Source organism: Pan troglodytes, chromosome 7 (genome assembly GCF_028858775.2).
Source record: "Pan troglodytes isolate AG18354 chromosome 7, NHGRI_mPanTro3-v2.0_pri, whole genome shotgun sequence".
Classification (NCBI taxonomy): domain Eukaryota; kingdom Metazoa; phylum Chordata; class Mammalia; order Primates; family Hominidae; genus Pan; species Pan troglodytes.
Window position 1 is genome coordinate 122,006,214 of NC_072405.2, and position 27,277 is coordinate 122,033,490.

The 27,277-nt window shown below is 35.5% G+C and overlaps 1 long non-coding RNA gene across 1 annotated transcript; it reads left to right on the forward strand.

Moving 5' to 3' along the window:
- Nucleotides 1-361: 361 nt before the first annotated feature.
- On the forward strand, nucleotides 362-16,361 carry LOC107976520 (uncharacterized). Its single transcript, XR_001720565.3, has 3 exons — nucleotides 362-533; nucleotides 3,911-4,076; nucleotides 14,789-16,361. It is a non-coding gene; the product is annotated as an uncharacterized LOC107976520 (long non-coding RNA).
- Nucleotides 16,362-27,277: the final 10,916 nt, after the last annotated feature.

Sequence of the window (27,277 nt, forward strand, 5' to 3'; positions counted from 1 at the left end):
TGTTGGACAAGGACCTCTTCTTTAGCAGAACTAAGGAAAAGTCCTGTAACACAGTTTAATTTTAAAAATATGTCTATAATCTGTCTTCTGCTCTTCGATCATTCTATTCAGTCTTTTTCACTTTCCCCTTATTTGTTCTTCCTTCACATGGGTTTGGTTTGTTGAATTCCATCTCCCTAAATAACACAATACAACATGCTGATGATAAGCAAAAGCTCTGTTATTGTTTACTTTGATAACTCAAAGACTTTTAGTAGTGTCTCAGAGGGAGAAATACAAGATAAGAATTTTAGGGATTGAAAGTTTATTGTAAGACTTTTAATTCAGGGGCTTGATTAAGGTTGAATAAGAATTATGATGTAACAATTTACTGTTGATGGACACAGCAAGGTGAGAATTTTGAGATTCAAACAGCAGATAATATAAGCCAAAGTTTTCTTTCTATGGAAAAGTTGATGCGCCTTTTAAGAAGTGAACAACCAAGTTATTTGCCTGGAAAAGTCTCCTGAAATACTGAAGTTATGCTAAAGAAGGTAAAAGAATGAAGTCTTAGTATAGGTAGCATAGTTGTGTATGGGAATAGATAGTTTCAGTTCTCAAAGGTCAAACTGTATACGTGTTGGGTGAGTAGAGTGGATAGTTTCTGTTTGCTGATTATAATTGGTATATATTTTTTCCACCATTAGTTTCTCTTTACTACAGTCACTGTGTTTATTGAAAACTTACTAATATTTCCTACAGTTGTAGTTTTCTTATGACATCCATGAGCTGGCAATGACTCACTGTGGCTAATTTTTTTTTTTTTTTTCAAATGAAACTCTTCATCTTAACTTTACTGCATATCAGAAACTGACAATAAATTAGACACCATTGAATCCTAATTTCTTGGCTAATCTTTCTATCCTTACCATTTTTTGTAAGGGGCATTGCCTTCCCAATATCCCTAATACATCTTTAATAATTGTGTTTCTCACCTCTTGTTTCTCTGTAATCTTTTGTCTTTATATACACATTTAGTGTGTTTATTTTCATGACTGAATATGTTTTACATTCAATCTGCAGAAAAATTCTATATATTCGGAGGATTTCTATAAACTTCTTATCCTAGCATAAGTTTTTTCAAATATTCTTGTAAGAAAAGCAGCCTTAACCAGTATAAGTCACTTTCCTTTACACTCCTCTCAAAACAGATTATATATTGCCTTTCCCCTCCCAAGAAATGCAGTTTAAGATTTTACTACTCAAGCCTCAGTATAATATGATAGCCAGCAGCATTAACTTAACTTGGAAATTTGTTAGAAATGCGGAATCTCAGACTTCATCCCAGATCTATAGAATCAGAGTCCATATTTTAACAAGCCTCTCAGGTAATTTATATGCACAGTAAAGCTTAGGAAGCACCAGCTTAAGTTATTTGCAGCATCTCTGAGGCAGTCCGCCTAACTGCATTAATAGTGAATTGGAATTAAATCCTCTTTATGAATTAGTAATTTGCTCCAGGCACAATCACTTGTCTGTATGCTTCTGTTCACTTTTCAAAACACAGTGCCCATCTGAAATTTTCACTGTTTCAAACTTAGCAAAGATCTTATCTACCTGTAGTCATATGAGGTAAGGAAAGGACTTAGAAAGTGCTTCAACTCAGGTGGGCCTTAACTTCAAGGCTATATTCATTTTTCAGAAAAAAAAAATGTAATTTGACTGACATAAATTCATGAGAATGCTAGAAACTCCTGTTATTTTAATTTTAATAAATGTTATTAAATGAGGAACCTCTGTCAGGAAAGATCTTCTTTAAAAATGGAAATTTCAATTGAGATTTGAAATATAAATATGAATTACTCAGATGAAATAATCTGTGAGAGACATTAGAGCAGCATATTAGGCATAAAAAGAAACAGGACATGAAATTGTTGAAGTGTGAAGACTTGAAAGAATATGTAGTAGAATCTGATGCTTCCAAAACAATCTGATAAATATTGGTTGTCTCTTAAATTCATGTGAAATTATTTGTCCTGTATTCTAAGAGAAACACAAGCAATGTCTTCAATTAGAATGCTATTGTGTCAGACCAGAGTAGTGACAAATTTTGTCTGGAATATTTGAACTGTAGATTCAAGAAGAAGCCTATTAATTACAGAATTATTTAGAAAGTGGATTCATTAGGACTTTTTGATTGAAAAATATAAAAAGAGAAGTAAAAGGACATAAAAATTGTTGCTACATTTCTAATTTAACGCAGAAAGTATAGAGTTATCCTGCCCTCAACAAGAAAACACAGGAGAAAAAACCAAAATTGAAGGAAAAGGATAAGTTCTGGTTTAGATATTTTGATTTCCATGTGAATATAAGACTTTCAGGCAAACTATGCTACTTATTCTCTCTCTCTCTCTGTCTCTGTCTCTCTGTCTCTCTCTCTCTCTCACACACACACACACATACACACACAAATGCATACAATTTAACAGGTTGCCATTCTGTTGAGAAATATATTTGCAATAGAATATCATTGGGGAGGATCTTAAATTGAATTTTATGCAATATTTTGGGGTAGCAGAATGGGGATATAATGGACAGGTGAGAAATCATAGACAGGAAGACGGATTAGAAGACTTTTTAGGCTATCTGGGAATTTGGAGGTTGTAGCTTAAAAAATGTTATCTGAGTATCAGTGCAAAAGAAGAGGAAGGGATCAGATAATATTTATTTTTATTAAATGAGGGAATAAACGTGAGTGGAAAAATCCAGCATCGTGCCTGCGGTATGATAGGAACCACCACTATAAATCTTCCATTCTGAGCACCTAAAGATGTGTCTGCTTATTCTCTACCCTCAGATAAAGTTAGTAAACATCTGAAGGATTGTGGAGAGGAGGTTGGATGGGTCCTCAAATCTCAATTTTCTATAATTTAGGTTCCAAATAAACCTTGGACTATATTTTAAACCTTCAAGCTAATAACTTACTTAATCAACACATTATGATTATGCATTTTCCACTCACTTTTACCCATTTTATTTACTCCCTTTCCCCTCTATATTTTGATTTATTTTTCAACTATCCTGACATTCTTACTCTTTGCTATTACCTTTTAGGATAAAAAAACTCAGATATCTCCTACTACAAAAAGGAATTTCCTATATACATTCAAACAATAGCTACATGCTTCTCTCACTCTAAGGTTTGGTGGGTTCAGCTACAACTGGAATTTCCTCTGGTTCAAAGAGACTACTCCTCACCACAGTCCATAGAATCTCCGTATTTCCATGCTTACAACTCTCTCAAAGGTCATCAAATGTGTCCCAATCTTAATATACAATCATGTTAGAACCATTTACTATTTATTTAAAAAAATGGGTAAACACAGAAAGGGTTGCAGGGTCATTTGGCAAAATAAGATATCTTGAAGATGGGATATGAGACCCCAGAAATATTAAGAAACACATAACAAATCTGGTATCTATCTACATCTCTTATAAGTTATTGAAAACAGATCTCCAAAACACTTCTAGAAATTAATGCTAGGTGAAGTGATTTTGAAGATTTATGTTCCCAATTCTATGGTCATGTGTTAACATGTAAAGAGAATATTCATCATAGGAGAAAATGTAGTGCTATGAGAGAATTTTGTGGAATTGTTGAAGACATATGTCCACATTTCTGCATGGTTAGGGTTTTCTGAGCAAATAAACTGAGAGCAGACTGGAAGTGCAACTCTGGAGATTAAAACTGAATAGCAACCCGCAGAGAGCAAGAGACCTTCAGCAAAATTCAGAGCATTCAGCTCCCCTTAGAGCTATGTTTCATGTTATGAAGGGAGATACAACTCAGAGACATTCCTTTAAATTCCTCTTCTCTCCCCACAGAAGATTTACCTGTCTTAGGGAAATATGGTTTCTCTTCTTTTTTCAGGAGAAGAGAAAGGAAGCTGCAGTCCCTCTATAACTCCTAAATTTTTAATTTGGAGTTCCTCTTCTTCGGTGCAACAATCTTTCTGCATGCACAGATCCATGTGGCACTCATCTCATCATTCTGAGGGAAGAAAGATGCATGGGGAATGTTGCATGTGGTTATTTCTGTAAGTATAGTAATCATAGTGTGCCTTTAATTCTGAAATCTTATGTTTGCTTTCAGGATAAAATAAATAAGTAAAAATATCAGAAACTTGTCAATCTTAAGACATCGGCTGGCCCCTCACTACATTTCATTGTCCTGAGATGGCAGAGGAGACAGAACACCAAACCTAGCTCTAGCTTTTGAGACTTTATTTTCAGCAGTTTACATTGATTGGTAACTGGTGTTTTGCCAGGTCCTCGAATAAGCTAAGCAACCGCGTCACAGGGAAAAATGACTCAGGCTTCTTTAAATAGTGAATTGATCTGCATATAAATATAAAGAAAAATACAATGAGAGGGGGGAAATCTATCTTATTGGGTTATTATGGGTAGATAACCCTCTTTATTGCTATTTATTTTTAACAAACACATACTTTGTGCTATGTTCAAAGCATTTTTACAAACTCTTTTCAAGTATAAACGCATTGAATATGTACAGAAGTCCTATTAGGTTGATTTTTAAAAATTATTTTCATTTACAGATAAGAAAACGTACCTTCAGAGGGGCTTACTCTCTTGTCCATTACACCATTTTAAAGTGGCAGAGCATGATTCTAAACCAGGTTTTCTGGCTGTAGAATCCACACTTCTCTCTGCTTCAAGATGCTCCCTTGTGGTTGCTTAACTGTATTGTTTTAGAGTCTTGACTTTTATGGGGCCTTCCCTACAATTTCAACTAAAAATATTCTATATATTATTGGTGTGAAGTTTAGTTCTTATACTTAAGAAGGTTAAATTCTGGCTATTAATATTGTTAGAGATTTTTGTCTCTAAACAATTTAAAGATTGCTATTAAGAGAATATACTGTACTAAAATATGTTTGTTCCTTATACTTTTTTCATAAAATAAAAAAGTAGCACTTAATGTTGAAAATATGTAAAGCTCAAGAAGAATGGAGGATAAATCTAAGGATACAGAAACCTGTTCAAGAAAAAATATTTTCTGGCCGGGCGCGGTGTCTCACGCCTGTAATCCCAGCACTTTGGTCGGCCGAGGGGGTCAGATCACCTGAGAACAGGAGTTCTAGACCAGACTGGTCAACGTAGTGAAACCCTGTCCCTACTAAAAATACAAAAATTAGCCAGATGTGGTGGCACACGCCTGCAGTCCTAGCTACTCAGGAGGCTGAGGCAGAAGAATCGCTTGAACCTGGGGGGCAGAGGTTGCAATGAACTGAGATCGCATCACTGCACTCCAGCCTGGGTGACAGAGCAAGACTCCGTCTCAAAAAAAAAAAAAAAAAAAAAAGAGAAAATTTTCCGACGCATTTACTGTGTTCTGTAAATTTCTTAGATTTATTCATCTCAATTCAGACACCCCAAATTCTTATTATATGTCCCAGACTGTTTCAGTTACAGTGACCATTTGCTTTTATTATTATAACTAGGACACATTTGAGAGTGTAAAGGTATGTGATTAACAATCATGCTTTGATAACAGGCATGAACAAGATAATCTTGCTAAACCTGGGAGTCTCTTGGTCAAACTGTGACTGACGGTTAAGCTGGTGAAGTATCCTTGGGTCTGGAGTCTTGAGAGATCTATGAGTCTTCCAAGTGGCCCCCATAATATGATGGAGTAAAAATGTCTACCTGTGATGATACAGGAGTTCTGAAGACATTGGGAGAGTATTTCTTAATGTAGAACATGCATTGCAAAACCCATTAGCACTTTTTACATGTTTTTCAAGAAAAGGAATTCAGAACTGAAATACCATTTTATTTATTCCAGTGACTTTAGGGCATTATGATAGAAGTGAATACTGCTTACTTGCCTTTTCAGTTTGAGATTTAACAATCTCCCATACCCCAAGCATATTGGGAGTGTATGGAAAGGACACTAATTCTAATATACATAATGAAACATCACAAACTGTAGTCACACATCTTTATCACTGCAAGCCTTATTTGCATTTGGAACACTAAAAAAATTTAGAATTTTCTTTTTTTTTATTATACTTTAAGTTTTAGGGTACATGTGCACAATGTGCAGGTTAGTTACATATGTATACATGTGCCATGTTGGTGTGCTGCACCCAGTAACTCGTCATTTAACATTAGGTATATCTCCAAATGCTATCCCTCCCCCTTCCCCCCTCCTCCCTCCCCCCTACCCCACAACAGGCCCTGGTGTGTGATGTTCCCCTTCCTGTAAGAAATGGAAATATTTGGAATTCACTTTCCTCTCATGGTGATGAAAAAATATCTTAGTTATCACATGAAATTACTAAGGAAGTAGGGAAATGAAAAGGCAATACATATCATTAATTATGTTACACTAACTGTCTGTGAAAGGCTTTTGCTGTGCATCCAACATAAAGAGCCTAAACAGCAATTCCTCAAAGAATCAAACAGACTTGTAAATAAATTAACTGCCTTCTAGAATAATGTCTCCAACAATATTTAAAGTAATACAACAGAATCTGAGACTCATGTCAACAATGTACAATTAGCATTTTAGATAAAACAATAAAAAATTACAAGGCATGTAAAAAAGAAGAAAATGTGACAAATATTTTATTTCTAGGAAACAAAAAGAAATGACAGATGTGATGGAAGTCATAGGAAGTAATCTTAAAAGGTTATAACTATTTTACAAATGTTCAACTATTCAAAGGAAAACATGAATATAATAATGAAACAAATGGACACTCAAATAGCAATTCTAGACATTAAAATTAATAGCTAAGGTAAAATTTCTGTGGATGGAATTGACAGCAAATTAATGCAGAAGAAATAAAATTATTGACATTGAAAACAGAAAACAAAGACTATCCAAAATGAAACAGAGGGAAACAATAGATAATGAATAGAGTCATAACAATTGTAAAATTACGGTATGTTTTCAAAATATGATAAACACTACAAGACTACTGTTTAAAGATGAACAGATCTAAGCAGAATAAATACAGAAGTGCCCGCTTATCTGCAAGGGATACATTCTAAGACTCTCAGTGGATGCCTGAAACCATAGATAGTACCAAACCCTATATATACTATGTTTTGTTCTGTACTTACTGCACATACCTATAATAAAGTTCATTTTATTAATTAGGCACAGTAAGAGATTAATAATAGTCACTAATATAATAAAACTATTATAACAATATACTATAATAGAATGTCTGTGAATGTGGTCAGTCTCTCTCAAAATATCTTACTATACTTTACTTAGCTCCTTTTGGACTGCTGTTGGCTTCAAGTAACCAGAATCACACAATCAAAACTGCAGATAAGAGGGAACTACTGTAATCACCTATTTCTCTCTCTTTCTCTCACACACACACACACACACACACACACACACACACACGATGTATCATTAGGTGACAAGAAAACAGCTATAAAGAGAATAACATAAAAATCACCAAGGAAGTGGGGAGAGACATTATAAACAAAAGAAGAATGATAAAAATTAATGATAGCAGAATGAATGCATAATCTGTGCAAATTGCATGACTGTTAAGCAGCTTTATGACACAAGAAAAAAAAGTATGCTAAACTAAATTTTTTAATCAAGGAAAAATATACTTTTTAAAAAGGTGAAATTTAAAGACAATTATATTTGAGAGTATGCATTACTAGCAAACTTATACTATAACACAAGATAAATATTTTAGACCAAATAAAAATGGTAACAGATAGCAATGTGGATTTACCTAAATAAAGGAAACTAGAAATTGAAAACATGTAGGAAAAAATAAAAGACATTATCTTATTTTTTATTTACTTTATTTTTAAGATTTTATCTTATTTGTGTGAAATAAAATTTTATCTTATTTTCTTTGATGGTTTACAGCAAAATATTATTACTGTATTGCATTGTGGTATATAGAAAAGTAAAAGGTATAATTATAATAGCAAAAAGGATTACAGGGGAGAAATGGAAATACATAGTTCTAAAGGTGTTAAAAATATATTAATCTATAAAATGATATTTAAGAGATGTAAAAGTTTAAAAAATACTGTAAATTCATTGTTTTATTAAATAATAATAGATATCTAACTAGAAGAGATAAAGTGGAATGCTGAAAAGTTCTCTATTATTTAAAAGAAACTAGAAAACAAAGAGGGAAAGGATTTAATGATTACAAATTAAGTAGCAAAATGGAAGAACTAAGCCCAACCATATTAATAATTAAATATAAAAGGGCTAAGCATACCAATTTAAATAAATAGATTGTAAGACTGCATAAAAAAGCAAGATCCAACTATATGCTGTCAACATGAAAGTCATTTAAATATAAGAATAAATTATATCTTGTATAGAAAGATAGATTAAAATTAATATGATAGGAAGAGCTATATTATGCAAATCACAGACATAAAAAACTGAAGTGCCTATGTTACAATGAGACCAGGTAAACTTCCAAACATGAAACCTTACCGGAAATAGAAATTTCACGGGTAAATTCATCAAAAGGAAATAACAACGATAAAGATGAAAGAGCTTTAAAATACTTACACAAATCTTGACAAAGCTAAGAAGAGAATAGATAAATCCACAATTACAGGTGGAGATTTCAACACTTACGTTTTAGTAATTGACAGTAGACACAAAATCGAAAAAGATATAAGAGACTTGAACAACAGTGTCCACCAATAACACTTAATTTATATTTGCAGAACAACACACACACATACACACAAAGAAACTGCAGAGTATACATCTTTTTCAAGTTCAAACGGATATTCACCAAGATAGATTATATATTGGACAATAAAACAACCCTTAATATACTTAAGAGGACTGAAATTACATAGCATATGTTATCTTTCGTCACTGGATTTAAATTAGATACCAATAATGGAAAGGTATCCAGAATAGTCCAAATGATTAAAAATTAAGCAATGGATTTTATGTAAATTATGGGTAGAAATTTGAAAATAAGTAAATAAAATACATTATATCAAAATATGTGAGACACAACTAAAGCAAATGTTGAGGACATTTTGGACCTTTAAATGTTTATATTAGAAAAGAAGAAAAGTTAAAAATCACTTAACTAAGGTTCTACCTTAAGAAGTTAGAAAAAGGACAGCAACATAAACTCAAAGTGAATATATAGTAAGAAATACTAAAAATAATTGTGAAACTAATGAAAAAGAAAATGTAAAACATAATATCAGTAAAACCAAAAGTAGTTTATTTGAAAAGATCAAGATGATAAATGTTTATACCGACCAAGAAGAAATAGACATAAATTAACATATTGGAATAAGAGAGGAAACATTAATACATATCCTACACCTGGGGTCACCAACCCCTGGACCAAGGACTGGTATTGGTCCATGGCCTGTTAGGAACCAGGCTGCACAGCACGAGGTGAGCAGCGGGAGGGTGAGCATTTCTGCTTGAGCTCCACCTCCTGTTAGATGAGCTGTATCACTAGATTCTCATAGGAAAGTGAACCCTCTTGTGAACTGCAAATGTGATGGATCTAGGTTGCATCCTCCTTATAAGAATCTAATGCTGGCTGGGCACGGTGGCTCATGCCTGTAATCCCAGCACTTTGGGAGTCCGAGGTGGGTGGATCACAATGTCGAGATAATCGCCTGGCCAACATGGTGAAACCCCGTCTCTACTAAAAATACAAAAATTAGCTGGGCGTGGTGGTGCACACATGTAGTGCCAGCTACTCAGGAGGCTGAGGCAGGAGAATCGTTTGAACCAGGGAGGCGGAGGTTGTACTGAGCCGAGATCACGCCACTGCACTCCAGCCTGGCGACAGAGCGAGATTCCGTCAAAGAAAAAAAAAGAAAGAAAAGAAAAAAGGATCTAATGCGCTGAGGTGAAACAGCTTCATCCCATCCCAAAACTATCCTCACTCCCCATCTGTGGAAAAATTGTCTTCACGGAAACTGGTCCCTGGTGCCAAAAAGTTTGGGGACTGCTGTCCTACACAATTTAATAGAAAGAAAAATGTTATGTCAATAAATTCAACAACTTAGGTAAATGTGTCAAATAGTTTAAATAACCTATTTAAATTGAATCAAGAAAAAAGAAAATCTGAATAGCCCTGTGCTAAAAGACATTGAATTCAGAATTAAATATTCCCACTGTATTTTTCTATCTTTGCTGTAACAAATTACTACAGACTTAGTGGCTTAAAACAGTACCCACTTATTATCTGACAGTTCTACAATTCAGAAGTCCGGGCAGCCTCTGCTTGTACTCTCTTCGGGTCTCACAATACCTAAATCAAGGTGTCAACTGACTAAGTTCTTGTCTGGAGACTCTGGGGAACAATCAATCGCATTGTGTGTGCATTTAGTTTGTTGGTGGAATTCTGTTCTGTGGCATTGTAGGTCTGAAGTTCCTGTTTCCTTGCTAGATGTCAGTGAGAGGTCATTCTCAGCTTTCGCAGGTCAGTGAGAGGTCATTGTCACCCACATTCTTTGACTTGTGGTCCCCTCCATCTTCGAAGTCAGCATGGAAATATAAAATCCTTCTCATACTTTGAATCTCCCTGACTTCCTTTTATATAGCTGCTTTCTGCTTTTAAAGGTTCATGTGATTATATCAGACTCACCCTAATAAAAAGGTAAACTCTTTAGTCACCTTAATAAGATCTGTAAAGTCCGTTGTGTTATTTAATGTAACATATTCACAGGAGTAACACCAGAGGATAGAGGATACTGTTTTGACTCCCACAACCACAAAGAAAAGAAAATTGTAGGTCCAGATGGCTTAAAGACATCTTTATGCTTCCGATATGTGCATTTAGGAAAGGAGCCTCTGATGCGCTCTGATAATCCATGAAAGGGGCTCCTAGTATCCCAAGACAGCCTCTTTAGGTGTGTCAGATAGAGCATGGAGAAATACAGGTGAAAGGCTTGGCAGGAAAAAAAAAAATGCTTAGAGACGTTAGCTGCTCCAAGTGAAGAAGTTTCTTAAATGACAATGTCAGTTAAGATTTGTCCTGAAGGCTATGGAAATCAACCATAGGATATAGACTTTCCAGAGTACTATGGGATTGCAAAGAAGGAGAGAGTGATGAATCCAAGATAAAGCCAGTGAGATCATTGATAAGGTAATTGAATTTATTACTTAAAGATGGGAAAATATTGCCAGATTGAAGTTGGAGAAATAACTGGTTTTTGAGGAGGAGTCTATCTTAGTGAATTATAGAACAAATTAAATAAACTTTGGTTATTATTTGAAGTTAAACAAATGCACCAGATTGCCTTATTCAGACCAAAACATATCCAGTTTGAAGACTGTGAAAAAGTTGTTTTCAGTATTTTCTTTGTAAAGAGGGATCATGTATTAGGACCTTTTACAGACATATTTCCAAAGAACATTGAAAAATTTTATTGATTTCATTCCATGTTTACCACACAGTTTTCTTATTTTTTTCTTTTGGATTTTCTATGTACACTGGTAACAGGAAAGGTGTGTTTGTTTAGCAAGGATGTGTTATGTTTCCTTGAAAGTAGAAATGGTAGCATCCCGTCAACAAATGTCATTCCACACAATGTCTATTGTGCTTATTGGGATCAATTTAGTCTCTGTAAATCATAGTGGAATATAGTCTGCTATTTTTCTTCTAAAAAGCTTAGAGTTTTAAATTTAACACATAAGTATATAATCAAATTTAATATTATAGGTGGTATAAGGTAAAGATTGAGGCTAATTTACTTTCCATACAGATTATCAGTTGTTCCAAATCTATTTGTAAAAAAGACTTTTTTTCCTATTAAATTACCTTGTATTTTTGTTAAAAATAAACTGACCACAGGTAGGATAATTTTTATTATTCTTTTTCATTAATCTAAATTTCTATATTATAAAAATAACACTCTGCCTAATTAACTATATCTTTATTGTAAGTTTTGAAAGTAGAAGTCCTCCAACTCTGTTTTCTTATTTCTAAAACTGAATTAGCTTTCTAGATCTTTTACAATACCATATAAATTTTTGAATCAGCTTGGCAATTCCTAAAAAAGATCCAAGTATATCTTTCAGTTTCTCAGTCAAAATTAATATCTATCACTCCTGTAATCTCTGCTGAATTATGGTTTTTACCTCTATCATAACACTTAAATTTCTATATAAAGTATGTAGTGTTTCCTATTTTTACTGTCTTCTAAAAATTGTATTGTACGTAGTTGGCCCCAAAAAAGGGTTAGATCAGATCCATCTTCATTAAAATAGCATGAAGCTATTCTTAAGAAAGAGAAAAAGTTTTAGTATATTTCTTACTTTGCTGTGCATTATAATTCTTAAACAATTTTTTTAACAATTTGAGACTTTACAATTATTTCAAATGTAAGCTAACTAGAGTAATGATAATTTTGGAATATGGTTCTAAAATATATCTAGTATACGTTTTACATTCTGATTTCACTAATGTAATTCAGTGTATTTCCACTGTGATTATTTTAGCCACTTACTCACTGATCTTCAATACACGCAGTCTCAGCACTACCACCATCTGTTACTACCATTACCACCTCTCAATCACATTTTTTCACACATTCCCCTTGGCAACACTGTATACTGACCTAAAGTACTTAACTCATTTTTTTTTTTTTGTCTGCTAGGAAGGCCTTTTTTTAATTGTAAAGTATCTCACACATCATCTCTAACAGTCTGAGATTAATTTCCTACAATAATTACACAGAATAATTTGTAGTCAGGGCCTGCAAAAAAAAAAAAAAAAACAGTGTCTAGAAACCACTTCCAAAAATTAGTTGTTTCAGAAGGCCTCTGACAGTTCCTAAATGTTCCCAACCTTAATATAATATTTTCCCTTCCAGACACCATGGCAATATGTTTTCTTGAAATGAAGCTAAGGACTGGGAAATTGAAAGTAATCCTCATGCTTTTTGATAATGCACCTCCTCAGGAATAATATCAAAGTAACACCTGAACAAAAAGGGCTGGTTCAGGTGACCACAGAGTGACAGTGAGTGCCTCTTTTAGGGATGGATGGGTCCTGATTCTAAACTTTTCCTTTCATTTCTTTATCCAAACACTGCTTTCCTTATTTCTTGCCTCAAAGCTACACCTGGGTAGGAAGTGCACACTTAAAATTCCAGCCTCATTCCTGTCATTCATGAGCTAATATAACCACCCAGAGAATCCCACAAGCCTCTCAGTGTGGATTTCACAGTGCTGGCCTTCACAGAAATGTACTTTTCCTTACTAGAATATCTCCCTTCCCTTCCTTGCCTATTCCTGAGGGATACCAAAAGTTCCAAAATTCATTTTTGAACCTCTTTCCACTGTCTTTACTGTGAAAACTGTAGGCCATTGTCATATGCAATTCAACTAACCATGATGAATCTCCCAAGCTAGACAATCAATAAGCACGTCTTGTCTTCACGTCTCTTCTCTACTACAACTATTTTGTCTTTGTAGGTTCCAGCCTCTCTTCTCTTAAATATGCTTAAATGTCTCCTGATTCACACAAATGTTCTCCCTTGATCCTGTATCCAATTTTAGTTTGAAGCCTCTCATTTCCTTCCTAGATAAGGTTATGGAGTGCATATTTGCCATTTCTACTTTAACAATTAACATTTACTTCTCATATGTCATGAAATATTTCAAAGAAAAAAGGATCTGAATCTAATATAATGTGGCTCCAAATTTAACTTTGACAAATATTATCAAATATTGTATCTTTAATAATACATTTTTAAATATATATTTTTCAGGAGAAATTTAGTATTTATGTATATAAATGACCATAGTTTTCTTCATCTGCAAGACAATCTTCTCTGATCCAAATTTCCTCTTTTCTAATCCAGATATAATCACGGATTTAGTATTTTTTTTCTTTGCAATCTATCATTCTATATCTGGTGATATAGAAGCTTTTTGGCCAGGCGTGGCGGCTCACTCCTGTAATTGCAGCACTTTGGGAGGCCGAGGCGGGTGGATCACTTGAGGCTGAGAGCTCAAGACCAGACTGGCCAACATGACAAAACCCTGTGTCTACTAAAAATACAAAAATTAGTCAAGAATGGTAGTGTGCACCTGTAGTCCCAGCTACGTGAGAGGCTGAGGCACAAGCATCTCTTGAACCTGGGAGGCGGAGGTTGCAGTGAGCGAAGATCATGCCATTGCACTCCAGCTTGGGTGACAGAGCAAGGCTCTGCCTCAAAAACAGAGAGAAACAAAAAAATCAAAAAACAAAAAACACGAAAGATGAACTGTTCAACAACTGTTTCAACAGAGTTACTATAACACCAAAACCAAACTATAAAAGACAGTAAATTGAAATACATTATACAATATTACTTACAAAAAAGTTTTCAAAAATCTTAAAATGCTAGCAAATTTGATTTTTAAATGTTTTATATAAAATAGCTATTTACATAAACTATATGTAATATATTTGTTTTTTAATCTATTTTGAATCCTTAAATTCTTCAAAAATTTACTTTTTCTTTAATATTATTTTAAACATATATATTATTGTGGAAATATATTTGTTGATTTTGATTGCTACAATTTAGTACATGCATTATAAACTAATTGTATTTATCTTTTTCACTAGTGAGAAACAGTTGGATTACTTCCAACTGTTGTTGTTACTCATAGTGTCTGTACCTATATTCACACATTAAAAAATGGGAATGCTGAAAATGATCCTGGGATTATGTAAGTTAAAATGTGTCTCTTACTGACAAATTCTAAGAAACCTATATTTACCTTTTATTTCAGATTTCTCTCAAGTGCACATTATCCATCAAGAAGATTTAAATCATTTTGAAATATTTATATAATGATCAAAAATTAACTTTTATACATGTTATTAGGTAGGTTATTGTAATAACTATTACTATAATTAATATAGGCGAGTTTGTTTTGCCAAAACTCTTCAAATGAGATCTAGAATTAGAAATGACTTTTTTCCTTACATCTTGGGCAGAACCCACAGAAAACAATAAAGCAGGAGAGAAAAGAGGATGGCAGTTTACTCAGGAAACATAGGTTGTGCAAAGCTTTGCAATGATACTCTCAATTCAGAGCAATGAAGAACAGAATTCTGTCTTCCCATAATGATGGCATTCAATTATCACTAGACTTACAAGACTACAGAAAATTTCTCAAGAACCAGTAAGGATCAGACAGAGCCAATGACAATACTGAAGAAGCTTGCCAGTGGAGAATGAAAGCTCAGTTACACAAATTACGTTGTTGAACCAGTGCCAGAAATAAAATGTGATGGACAAACTCATTAATTATGAGTGTGAACCAGACAAAACTGAGAATAAGGTGGGAATTCCTTCATAATCTGTCCCTACTTAGTTGCACCATAAACATAAATGTTGTAAGAGGCAAAAGAGTGGTAAAAAGCTCATTAACACTGAGATTATTCTTGTTAATTCATCTGAATGAGACCTTAACGTACAAAATAACTTGAATTACAGAAAACGTTGAAAAGTTGTATTTCTTGCACATCTAAGATTGACAGGGAGATATATGTGTGAATTGTCACGAAACGCCATCTTCAAGATGTCATCACAATCAATCTGTAGATTAAGGTCAGCCAATATAATATTCCAACCTGAGCCTTTGAAAACTGAACAGGAGTGAGTATAATAATCTCTAGAAAAGCATCAGTTAAGATTCTAGCTTGGCCATCTCCATCATCTGTGTCCTTTATTTCTGCTAACCTTCAAGTTTTCTATATATGACATTATCTTTCCAGTCTCCTCGGAAAAATCGCTCTTCACTTCAATTAGTTTGAATCAGTTTATTTTGCTTTCCACCAAGAGCTGAAATTTTTCTAAACCTGCACACTCACTTATGAAGTCCCTAGAGATTACACGTTACTTGTGTTCCTTAGTCTTCATTCCTTGTTCTTATCTTGTTTACTCTTCTATGCATCAATTCTGTGAGAGCCAAAACCAATTTTTATGCGTGTAAAAGGGAAAAAAACATATGTGCATAACTAATGACTTCTGAAATTTATTATGACAAGAACCCTCCCACTCAGAAGAATTATGAAGGCTTGTTGTAAAAAATAAGAAAATAAGTCTTTGATAATGAAAGACAACAAATAGGTTGCTTGGACTTCAGAATTTTATTCTAAATAAACCTTCTAAATTGAACTTACTACCCCAAACCTTGCCTCAATCCGCCTGTGATAGTAAGGTAAGATTTATTCAATTCACCAAGTCAGCTAAGATCAGGTTAACTCTTGCCTTCTCAAAGTGTCCCACTATCAAGATATCCAAGGTAATCACACCTCTCCTGCAACAAAAATTTATAAATACAGCAAGAATGGTATAAGAACAAACATGTGTCCTTACATTGGTCCTATTGTGTCCAGAATGGGTGGGTTCTTGGTCTCGCTGACTTCAAGAATGAAGCCGCGGACCCTCACGCTGAGTGTTACAGTTCTTAAAGATGGTGTGTCTGCAATTGTTCATTTTTTCCAGTGGGTTCATGGTCTGGCTGACCTCAGGAGTGAAGCTGCAGGCCTTCATCGTGAGTGTCACAGTTCATAAAGGTGGCACGTCCAGAGTTGTTCGTTCCTCCCATCCAGAGTTATTCACCCCTCCTGGTGGGTGGGTTCATGGTCTCGCTGGCTTCAGGAGTGAAGCTGCAGGCCTTCTCGGTGAGAGTTACAGCTCATAAAGGTGGTGCAGATCCAAAGAATGAGCAGCAGCAAGATTTATTGTGAAGAGCAAAAGAAGCAAAGCTTCCCCATCATGGAAGGGAACCCAAGCAGGCTGCCCGGGCTGGCTCGGGCAGCCTGCTTTTATTCCTTTATCTGACCCCACCCACATCCTGCTGATTGGACCATTTTACAGATAGCTAATTGGTCCTTTTTACAGAGAGCTGATTGGTCTGTTTTGACAGGGTGCTGATTGGTGCGTTTACAAACCTTGAGCTAGATACAGAGTGCTGATTGGTGCATATACAATCCTCTGGCTAGACATAAAAGTTCTCCAAGTCCCCACTCAATTCAGGAGCCCAGTTGGCTTTCCCTAGTGGATCAAGTGCCAGGGCCGCCGGCGGAGCTGCCCTCCAGTCCCAGGCCAGGTGCCTGCACTCCTCAGCCCTTGGGTGGTCGATGGGACCAGGTGCTGTGAAGCAGGGGGCGGTGCCCATCAGGGAGGCTGGGGCTGCGTGGGAGCCCACCACCCTGGGGCTCTGGCATGGCAGGCTGCAGGTCCTGAGCCCTGCCCCGTGGGGAGGTGGCTGAGGCCCGGTGACAATTTGAGTGTGTTGCAGGTAGGCCAGCAGTGCTGGGGGACCCGGCGCCCCCTCTGCAGCTGCTGGCCCAGGTGCTAAGCCCCTCACTGCCTGGGGCTGGCAGCGCCGGCTGGCCACTCCAAGTGCAGGGCCCACCGAGCCCGCGCCCACACGGAACTAGCGCTGGCCCACGAGTGCCACACATGGCCCCGATTCCCGCCCGTGCTTCTCCCTCCACACCTCCCCGCAAGCAGAGGGAGCCAGCTCTGGCCTCGGCCAGCTCAGAGAGGGGCTCCCACAGCGCAGAGGTGGGCTGAAGGGCTCCTCAAGCATGGCCAGAGCAGACACTGAGGCCGAGGAGGTGCTCAGAGCAAGCAAGGGCTGCTAGCACGTTGTCACCTCCCACTATTATAAATTAAGACAAATACACTCACTTTTTTCATAAAATCACCTAGTCAATAAGTGCAGTGTTAATAATGCTTTTTCTAGATATCTCTAAACCACATACTATTTGGTCATGAGGTTCATCAAATGCATAGTGTTCACAGTAAGTCATGTTTCTCTACTTTTTTACCCATATTCTGATAATAGATTCTTATTGGTCACTTCAGAACACTTTTTTAATGCCGATGGATAACATACACTAAGATTACACTGAAAGTCCTGGTACGTCTCCTAAATAGTCTCCTAAGGACTAGCTTGCTGTATTTCTCAGCCATTTTCTTATTTTTAAAAATGAATTAACAATCTTCTTTTAGAACATCCCACAACAATAGTCTTTATGGAAGTTTTCTCAAATCAAAATAAATATCCAAGAATTCTGATTGCAGCATAGATATAAAAGGAACGTGGAAGTTGTCAGGCCTGTACTTAAATAAGAAAAAACTGAAAACCAGTTTTTTTACTTGGAACCATTAGTGAACTGAAGTAGCATAGTAAACTTCCACTTTGAAATCTTGGAGACAGATGGATGCACAGATTCATGGCTGAGCTCTACTAACCTAGGACAGAAGTTGCTAGAGACATAACTTGGTAGGAACACTTGTTTGGTAATTTTGGTATGTTGCTGGAGGCTGAGTGTAGACAAGCATGATAATGGAACAACCCCAGGGAGGAACAGTCTTAGGAACACGTCCATACTTTCCTGGATATTAATTCCAGGAACCCTACCTAATTCTTATTTCTCATGGTAAAGATTCTAGAAATATTCCCTTATGACACCAACAATGAAAACAGAAGGTAACCCACTGTGAAATATGCTCAGAGCATTTTCCATGTCAAAGCTTACTCTCTAGGGGAAAACATTTTCCAGAGCCTATTCCACCTAGGAGAAGTGCATTACTCCTCCTCTACCCCAAGCTAGCTTTCCTGTCTCATCTAAGAAGGAAAAGAAAATACCACTGTAGAAACACTTATGAAGGTCAAAGCCCAGACACATAGCCCACTGAAGGTCTAAGATTTAATCATGAGACTGTAAAATGCTTTCTTTCTCCCACATGTTATCAAAACACCAATAAGCCTCCAATGTAAGAACAATGAGTTGCAGCTTAAGAGGTACAAGCTGCAGATGTTCTCTAAGGAAGAATACATGAAGAAGTGCAAATCCAAGCATGGAGGCAAAATAAGAATGCTAGAGGAATTTGAAACCTAAGACATCTGCAGATACAATAAACATTAAGCACAGCAAAGTTCCTGCCCAAAGTAGCATAAACTCTCAAATTAAAGGCTGATTTACCTCATTTCCAATTGTAATCTAAACTATGTTCAGTTTTAAACAAAAAATTACAAAGCATGCCAAAAAGCAATCAACAAAACAATCTGGAGAGACAAAATAAGTATCATAGATGGGATGAGGTACAATGCAGATCTTAGAATTATTACACAGGGAATTAAAACTAACCATGATTAATATATTAAGAGTTCTAATGGATAAAGTAGAGAATATGCAAGAATAGATAGTAATTTAAACAGAAAGATGGAAATTCTAAGAGATAATCCAAAATAAATGCTGGAAATAAAACACTCTAACATAAATTAAAATATATATCCTATGGGTTCATCTGTATACTACACATAGCTTGAAATAATTAGTGAGCTTGAAGGTAAACCAAAAAATTTCCAAACTGAAATGCAGAGAGGGAGAAAAAAAAAACAAATGAAACAAATAGAAAAGTTATATAGTATGTAAAAGTCTAAATACATCAATAATTACTTCAAATGTGAATGGTCTAAATACACCACTTAATAGAGAAAGATTATCACATAGATAAAATAAAACAAGTTCCAACTATACATTTTCTATAAGAATATACTTCAGGAAGACTCAGATAGATTAGTAGTAAAAAATGGAAAAAAATATTCCATGCTGACACTGATCAAAAGAAAGCTAGAATAGATATATTAATTTCAGGCAATTCAACTTCAGAAAAAGGAAGATTATGAGGAAAATCAAGACTATGCATACTGATAAAGGGGTAAATTCTCCAAAAAGACATAATTCTAACATGTGTTCACCTAATAACAGCATCAAAACACATGAAGCTAAACCTCACAAACCTGTGAGAATAAAGACACCAATAGATTATTACAGTTGGAGACTTCTTCCCCATCTTTTATTAATTGAAAGATCAAGCATGTAGACAATACATTATCAATTAACATGATATAATTGATATTTATATCTAAATCTATCAAACAAATTCTTCTCAAGCTCAAATGGTACAATCACGAAGGGAGACCACATTCTGACCCATAACATATTTGAAGAATTTCTAAGGAATAGAAGTCATACAAAGTATGTTCTCTTATCACAATGGAATTAAGCTAGACATTAATAACAGAGCAACAGCTAGAAAATCCCACGCAAATGAAATATGTACTTCTAAGTAGCACATGGGACAAAGAGTGCTCAAGAAAACTTAAACATTATTTTGAACTAAGTGAAAATGAAAATATAACATTAAAATTTCAGGGATGCCGTGAAAGCAGTGTGTAGAGGAAATTTTCTAAGTGTGTTAAGTGCATACAAAAAGGAGAAAGATCAAAACTCAATAACCTATTTTTACCTTAGGAAACTAGAGAAAAAAGGATATATTTACATCTATGTAGGATAAAGAAAAGAAATAGTTAATATTAGAGCAGAAAACAATGAAATTAAAAGCAAAAAAATAGAGAAAATAGATGAAACCAAATTTCATGCAAGGAGAAATAGACAATTTATTAAAAAATCAATAGCTTATAACTTTTCACAAAAGACATCCAGGCGAGATGTTTTCACTGGTGAATTCTACCAAACATTTAAGGAAAAAATGATGCTAAATCTCCAAAATATTTCCTAGAAAATGCAAGCAGAGAGAACAGGTTCTAATTTATCCAGTGAATCCAATCAGAGAAAGATACTATAAGGGCGGGATATTTCTCATGAACATAGATGGCAAAATCCTCAACAAAATATTAGGATATTGAACCTAACCATGTATAAAAAGAATTTATACACCACAACAAAGTAGTATTTATGTCAGTTACCCAAGTCTGAGATAATATTCTAAAATCAGTTAGTATAAACTATCATATCAATAGACTAAAAAAGAAAAATCATACGACTGCTTCTATTACATAGAAAAAGCATTTGACAAAACACAACACCACCATTTATGATAAAAACTCTCAATGAACTAGAAATGTTTAAAAAATAAGTCAGCTTAGCAAACACCGCATGTTCTTACTCATAAACGGGAGTTGAACAATGAGAACACATGGACACAGGGAGGGGGAGGGGAACATCAAACACTGGGGCCTGTCGGGGGGTGGGGGGCTAGGGGAGGGATAGCATTAGGAGAAATACCTAAGGTAGATGACAGGTTGATGGATGCAGCAAACCACCATGGCACCTGTATACCTATGCAACAAACCTGCACGTTCTGCACATGTATCCCAGAACTTAAAGTATGATAAAAATAAAAAAGAAAGAAAAGTGATACAATCAATTTGGAAGAAAATTTGGCAGTTTCTTACAAAACTAAAGACAGTCTTAACATACAATTCAACAATCTTGCTCCTAGGTATTCACACAACTGATTCGAAAACTTATGACCACACAAAAACCTACACGTGAATGTTCACAGCATCTCTACTCATAACCACCAACAAACTGGAAGCAACAAAGATATCTTTCAATAAATGCATTTTTAAACAAACTGGCACATTCATACAACATAATATTATTCAGCAATAAAAATAAGTTATCAAGCCACAAAAATATATATAAATTTCTTATAAATATTGCTATGTAAAAGAAGCCAGCCAAGAAAGGTTATGTACTATATAATTCCAATTATATGACATTCCTAAAAAAGCATTACTGTAGAGATGGTAAAATGATCAGGCTTTGAGCAGGAGAATTGCATAATTGAAGAACAGGAGGTTCTTAGGGTGGTGAAACTATTCTGTAGAATAGTTTACTGACTGATATATGACACTGGGCATTCGTCAAAACCAATAAACTTTTATAGCAAAAATCAATTAATACAAATTAAAAAAAATTTTAGAAGGTCAGGGTACCCAGGATAGAATGTATAACATGAAGATAACAATCTAACAGTATTATAAGCATGTAAAACAATGTCACTGAAGGGGAAGGGGGTATGGATAGGCTAACCTAAGTAACTTTGGAAATGAATGAATTCTCTAAAATGAAACGTGAAAGAAGTTGCATGTAAGCATCGCATTCTAGTTTGTAAAGTTGTTTCCCATAGGTTAACAATTCTGATTGACCAAAAATTTCTTTCTACTGTATATGTGTACTGGAATTAAACAAGTAAGTGGCTGTTGAATGGGGAATGCAACAGATATCTCAAACTGTTGAAGTGAGGAGTTATGGTTAAGCAAGAGAAAGAAAGTAGAATGATCCATGAGGCAATGTATTAGAGTTGGAGGTAGCACTATGAATTCATATTTAACCTAATATAGATACAGATTTTTACATATAGAAATAACTATAGGTAAGTGAATATATAAGGGTTATTACACAAACATATATTTCCTTGCTCTATTAGCTGAGAGTGCTTAGAAGCACCAATATCACAGTATCAATGAGTATTAATACATCTACTACCTAGGACCCAGATCTTGTTGATAATACTATATTCCAATAAGAGGAACCAGGACTATTGAAGAAATGGCTGATTGTATGACTAGGGCAGAAAATATACAAGATAAACCTGAAGCATATTGTAAGACCAGGAAATAATGAAGTGCTTAGGAAAACAAAACAAAACATGCAATAAAACACACAACCATGAGTTTATGTCAAACGACACAGAAGCCAACTAAGAAAGCTTCCAATAGCCAAAGCTGAAACAATTTATCTTTAAAAATAGTATTGGATTGATGGGCATTTGGGTTGGTTCCAAAACTTTGCTATTTAGTGAATAGTGCTGCAATAAACATACATGTGTATGTGTCTTTATAGTAGAATGATTTATAATCCTTTGGGTATATACCCAGTAAAGAGATTGCTGAGTCAAATGGTATTTCTGGTTCTAGATCCTTGAGGAATCGCCACACTGTCTTCCACAATGGTTGAACTAATTTACATTCCCACTAACGATGTAAAAGTGTTCCTGTTTCTCCACATCCTCTCCAGCATATGTTGTTTCCCGGATAAAGAAAATGAGGCACATATACACCATGGAATACTATGCAGCCATAAAAAAGGATGAGTTCATGTCCTTTGCAGGGACATGGATGAAGCTGGAAACCATCATTCTCAGCAAACTAACACAGGAACAGAAAACCAAACACCACATGTTCTCACTCATAAGTGGGAGTTGAAGAATGAGAACACATGGACACAGAAAGGGGAACATCACATACCAGGGCCTGTCAGAGGATGGGGGAATAGGGAAGGGATAGCATAAGGAGAAATACCTAATGTGGATGATGGGTTGATGGGTGCAGCAAACCATCACGGCACTTGTATGCCTATGTAACAAACCTGCACGTTCTGCACATGTATCCCAGAATTTAAAGTATAATAAAAAATAAAATAGTATTGGATTATAATTCTAGCTGTAAGATAAATAAATATGATTCTATTTGATGTGAATTTATAATTGAATAAATAAATATATGGTATAAAATAGAACTTTTCATACAGAAGAATTATTATTTTTGTAGCTACTCTACCCTCAAGGAGGTAGATCAAAACTCTGTTTTTAGTGTAGACTGTAAATAGTTACTTCTTCTAATGAGTGTATTTCTTCTAAAGATTATATTCTAAAATGAAAATAGTTACTTTATAGTGAAGAAATGTCAACATGTGATCAAGATTAACATCAACAGTGATGTCAAGTTGTTACTATGTACCTTTGATCTGATGAAATAAAATGAAACTATACCTTTATGGTATTTTTCTCAGGAAGATATAACCCCAGTCTAATCATGAGACACATCCCAGTTGAGGAAATTTAAAAATACACCTATTAGTCCAAACTACCTCACCAAACTATCAATGTCATGAAAAACAACATGTTCAAGAATTCTCACAGTCAAGAGGAATTTAAGGAGATGTGACTATTAAATGTCACATGGTTTCCTGAAAGAGAAAAAGCACATTAGGTAAAAACTAAGAAAATGTGAATAACATATGGTTATTAGTTAATAATAATGTATCAATATTGATCCATTAATTCTAACAAATATAACATTCTAATGCTGGATGTCAGTAATAGTGATATGCGAGGGGGGCAGGAAGTGCTGGGAGGAGAAAGGCAGGGTACCTGGCGAGGGCTCCACCCTGGGGCCTGTGCCCAGGGACCTAGGTGAGGACAGGCACTCCTGCTGTTATGCATAAATGTTGCATTTTCCAAGACCACTCTGGCCTTCCGTGCCCCCATCTTGTGCCTATAAAAACCCCAAGACCCTAGTGGACATAGATATGAGTGGCTGGACATTGAGAGGAACACATGTGCAAAAGAATACACCAACAGACTCTGGTAGGCCATCGACAATGAAATGACCTGGACACCTAAGAGAATTCAGTCGAGGGCAGTTGGAGGAAAACCCAGCTGCTGAGTGGCCCGACTCTAGGGGAAGACCACCTTCCCACTCCACTCTCCTTCTGGTTCCCCAACGATCTACTGAGAGCTACTTCCACCACTCAATAAAGTCTTGCACTCATTCTCCAAGCCCACTTTTTCCAGGACACTAGGGCAAGAACTCTGGGATACAGAAAGGCTTCTCTGTCCTTGCAATAAGGCAGAGGGTCTAATTGAGCTGATTAACACAAGCCACCTGCGGACAGCTAAGCTGAAAGAACACACTGTTACACATGCCCATTGGGGCTTCGGAAGCTATAAACACAACTGTAGGTACTGCAGTGGGGGTCGGAGCCCATGCTCCCACAACCTGCCCGCCTGCATGCTCTCCCTACGGGTTTGAGCAGCTGGACTCTGAAGAAGCAAGCCACACCCCCATTGCACACCCTGTGAGGAGGATAAGGGAAAACTCCCATTTCAACAGGAGGAACTGGTAGGAGATATGTCAACTCCCTGTAGTGTGCATATTTTACATGTTGGAAGATGGTTCACATGCTAAAGTTCTTGATAATGTCTTGTTCTGCTCTCTGTATTGAACAGCCCACATCAGCAAGGGAAATGATGAGGGCAGAAAGAATGATTTGTGATGAGGTTGCCTAAGTAATTCTCAATCCAGTCAAAGTTAGACTGTGCATAAGATAGTAAATTCTAGATTACCCCAGGCATTAGTTTCTACAAAATTGATACAATGATTGTAGTAGGGAAAACACATAGAAATGGATGCACATTTTGTTAACCACACTAACTTGATCAGATCAGTAAAAAATGCAATAGACTAGTGAAACCTGGAAGCTCCTGGTAACAAAGACTCAAGATTATATAATATTATTTTCTTGGTTTCTTTGATATCTGGCAAAAAGCCCTACCAACTTCCTACCCCATATATTTGAAAAAATGGAGCAAACTCCAGAATGATTGTGTTTACTAAATGTATAAGAACAATTTTCACCCTAACCCTACCATAGCAATTCAATTTTCATAAGGTGGGACAGATGCCAAGATAACCCCAAATGGGGCAGTCCTAGTAAAAGCTTCTCCTAGATATTAATTTTACTTGACAGGTGTGTGTTGTTTCCTTTCAAATCTGTGGTTTAAGGACCAAAAAGCACCCCACTGTTTTTCTTCTTTTTTTTTCTTTTAAAAAATTATATTTTAATAAAACCATTATAAGAACCATGTAAATGATTTGAAATAGAATAACCTCTCTGAAAGAAAGTTACAGCAGCAAAAGTGTACATCTGGAAGTGACTTTAATATAACAAAATCAACCCACACTAAATACTCAAAATGTAAGAAGAGTCAAAACACAGCATTATTTATAGATGATTACAAATGAGAGTTTAAACATTACAGAGTTAAGCTTTTGTGTAACACATGAGTTTTGACCTGCTGTGCTTAAACCACTTCAGCTCTGTTTTACTTCTTTACTCTTCTCTGTTTATATTTCTTTACAATATTCCCATATCCTCATGATTCAGAGTCAGAGTTAACTACAGTGATGTGCCACACAACAACGTTTTGGTGAATAACAGACTGTATATATGATGGAGACCCCGTAAGATTATAATACCATATTTTTATTATATGTTTCCTATGTTTAGATATGTTTAGATACACAAAAACTTACCATTGGGTTACAATTGCCTGCAGTACTCAATACAGTAATATGCTGTACAAGTTTTTAGCCTAGAAGCAATAGGCTATACCACACAGCCTGTGTGTGTGGTAGGCTATACCATCTAAGTTTGTGTAAGTGCACTCTATGATGTTCACACAATGACAAAATAGCCCAACAGCATATTTCTCAGAAGAATCCCTGCTGTTAAGCAACACATGACAGTATTTAATATTTCCTGCTTCCCTTTGAATGTGTCTTGGTGGGGAAGAGAAACAACTACAAGGGACTCAGACACACTGTAGTGGGGTTTTCAGACATGAATTTCAAAGCAATTATGTTTAATATTTTAGAAAATAAGAGACAAGAGAAAGAATTCTGTTAGTAATACATATACAGGGAATATATATTTGCAACACGTATAACTGACAGACTCCTACAAATAATAAGGAAAAAATCAGACAACCCAGTAGGAAAAATATAGCATGGGACTTGAATAGCAATTTCACTTAGTATTATAGCCAAAAGTCATTAATTGTGAAAAAGTGCTCAGCTTCATTAGTCATCCGAGAAATGCACGTTAAAAATGCAATTAGCTACCTCTAAATGCATACCAGAATGTCACAAATTGAAGAGTGATAATACCAAATGACAGCAGGAAGTGGAACAGTGGGAATTCTCTTGCAATGCTGATGGGAGCATAAATTTTTATATACAACAAACAGGAAAAGCTTTGGCAGTTTTTTCAATGGTTAAAAAATATGCACACAAAGTACACCTAAGAATCTTACTTCCAAGTTTATATCCCCCTAATTTTTATGTGTATGTTCAAATGTTTTGTTGAACAAGATTCACAGCAGGCTATCTATTTCTCAAAGCCAAACCTGGAAATACTCCAAATACCCAGGAACAGTAAAATTGATCAATAATTTGGAATCTCAACAGTACAAACTTCCCAGCAATAAAATATAAAAACTATAGCTCCAAACAGCAACTTGGACATAATTCACAAATAAAACTGTACATATGAACTTTGAATCTTTTATTTGCTAAATCCACAATGTCTACATTTGTCAAAGCGTCATGCTGTATATGATAAATACATAGAATTTTTGTCACATAAAATAAATAATTAGGGAAAAAAGAAGCCAGATACAAAAACATACATAGTAAAGATTTAATGTATATGACAAAAGCAGACAAACATACAGCATTATGAATTATGACTTTCTGAATGAGAGAAGGGGTAGTAAATGGGAATTAATATGAGGAAGACTTCTATGGCATTGGTAG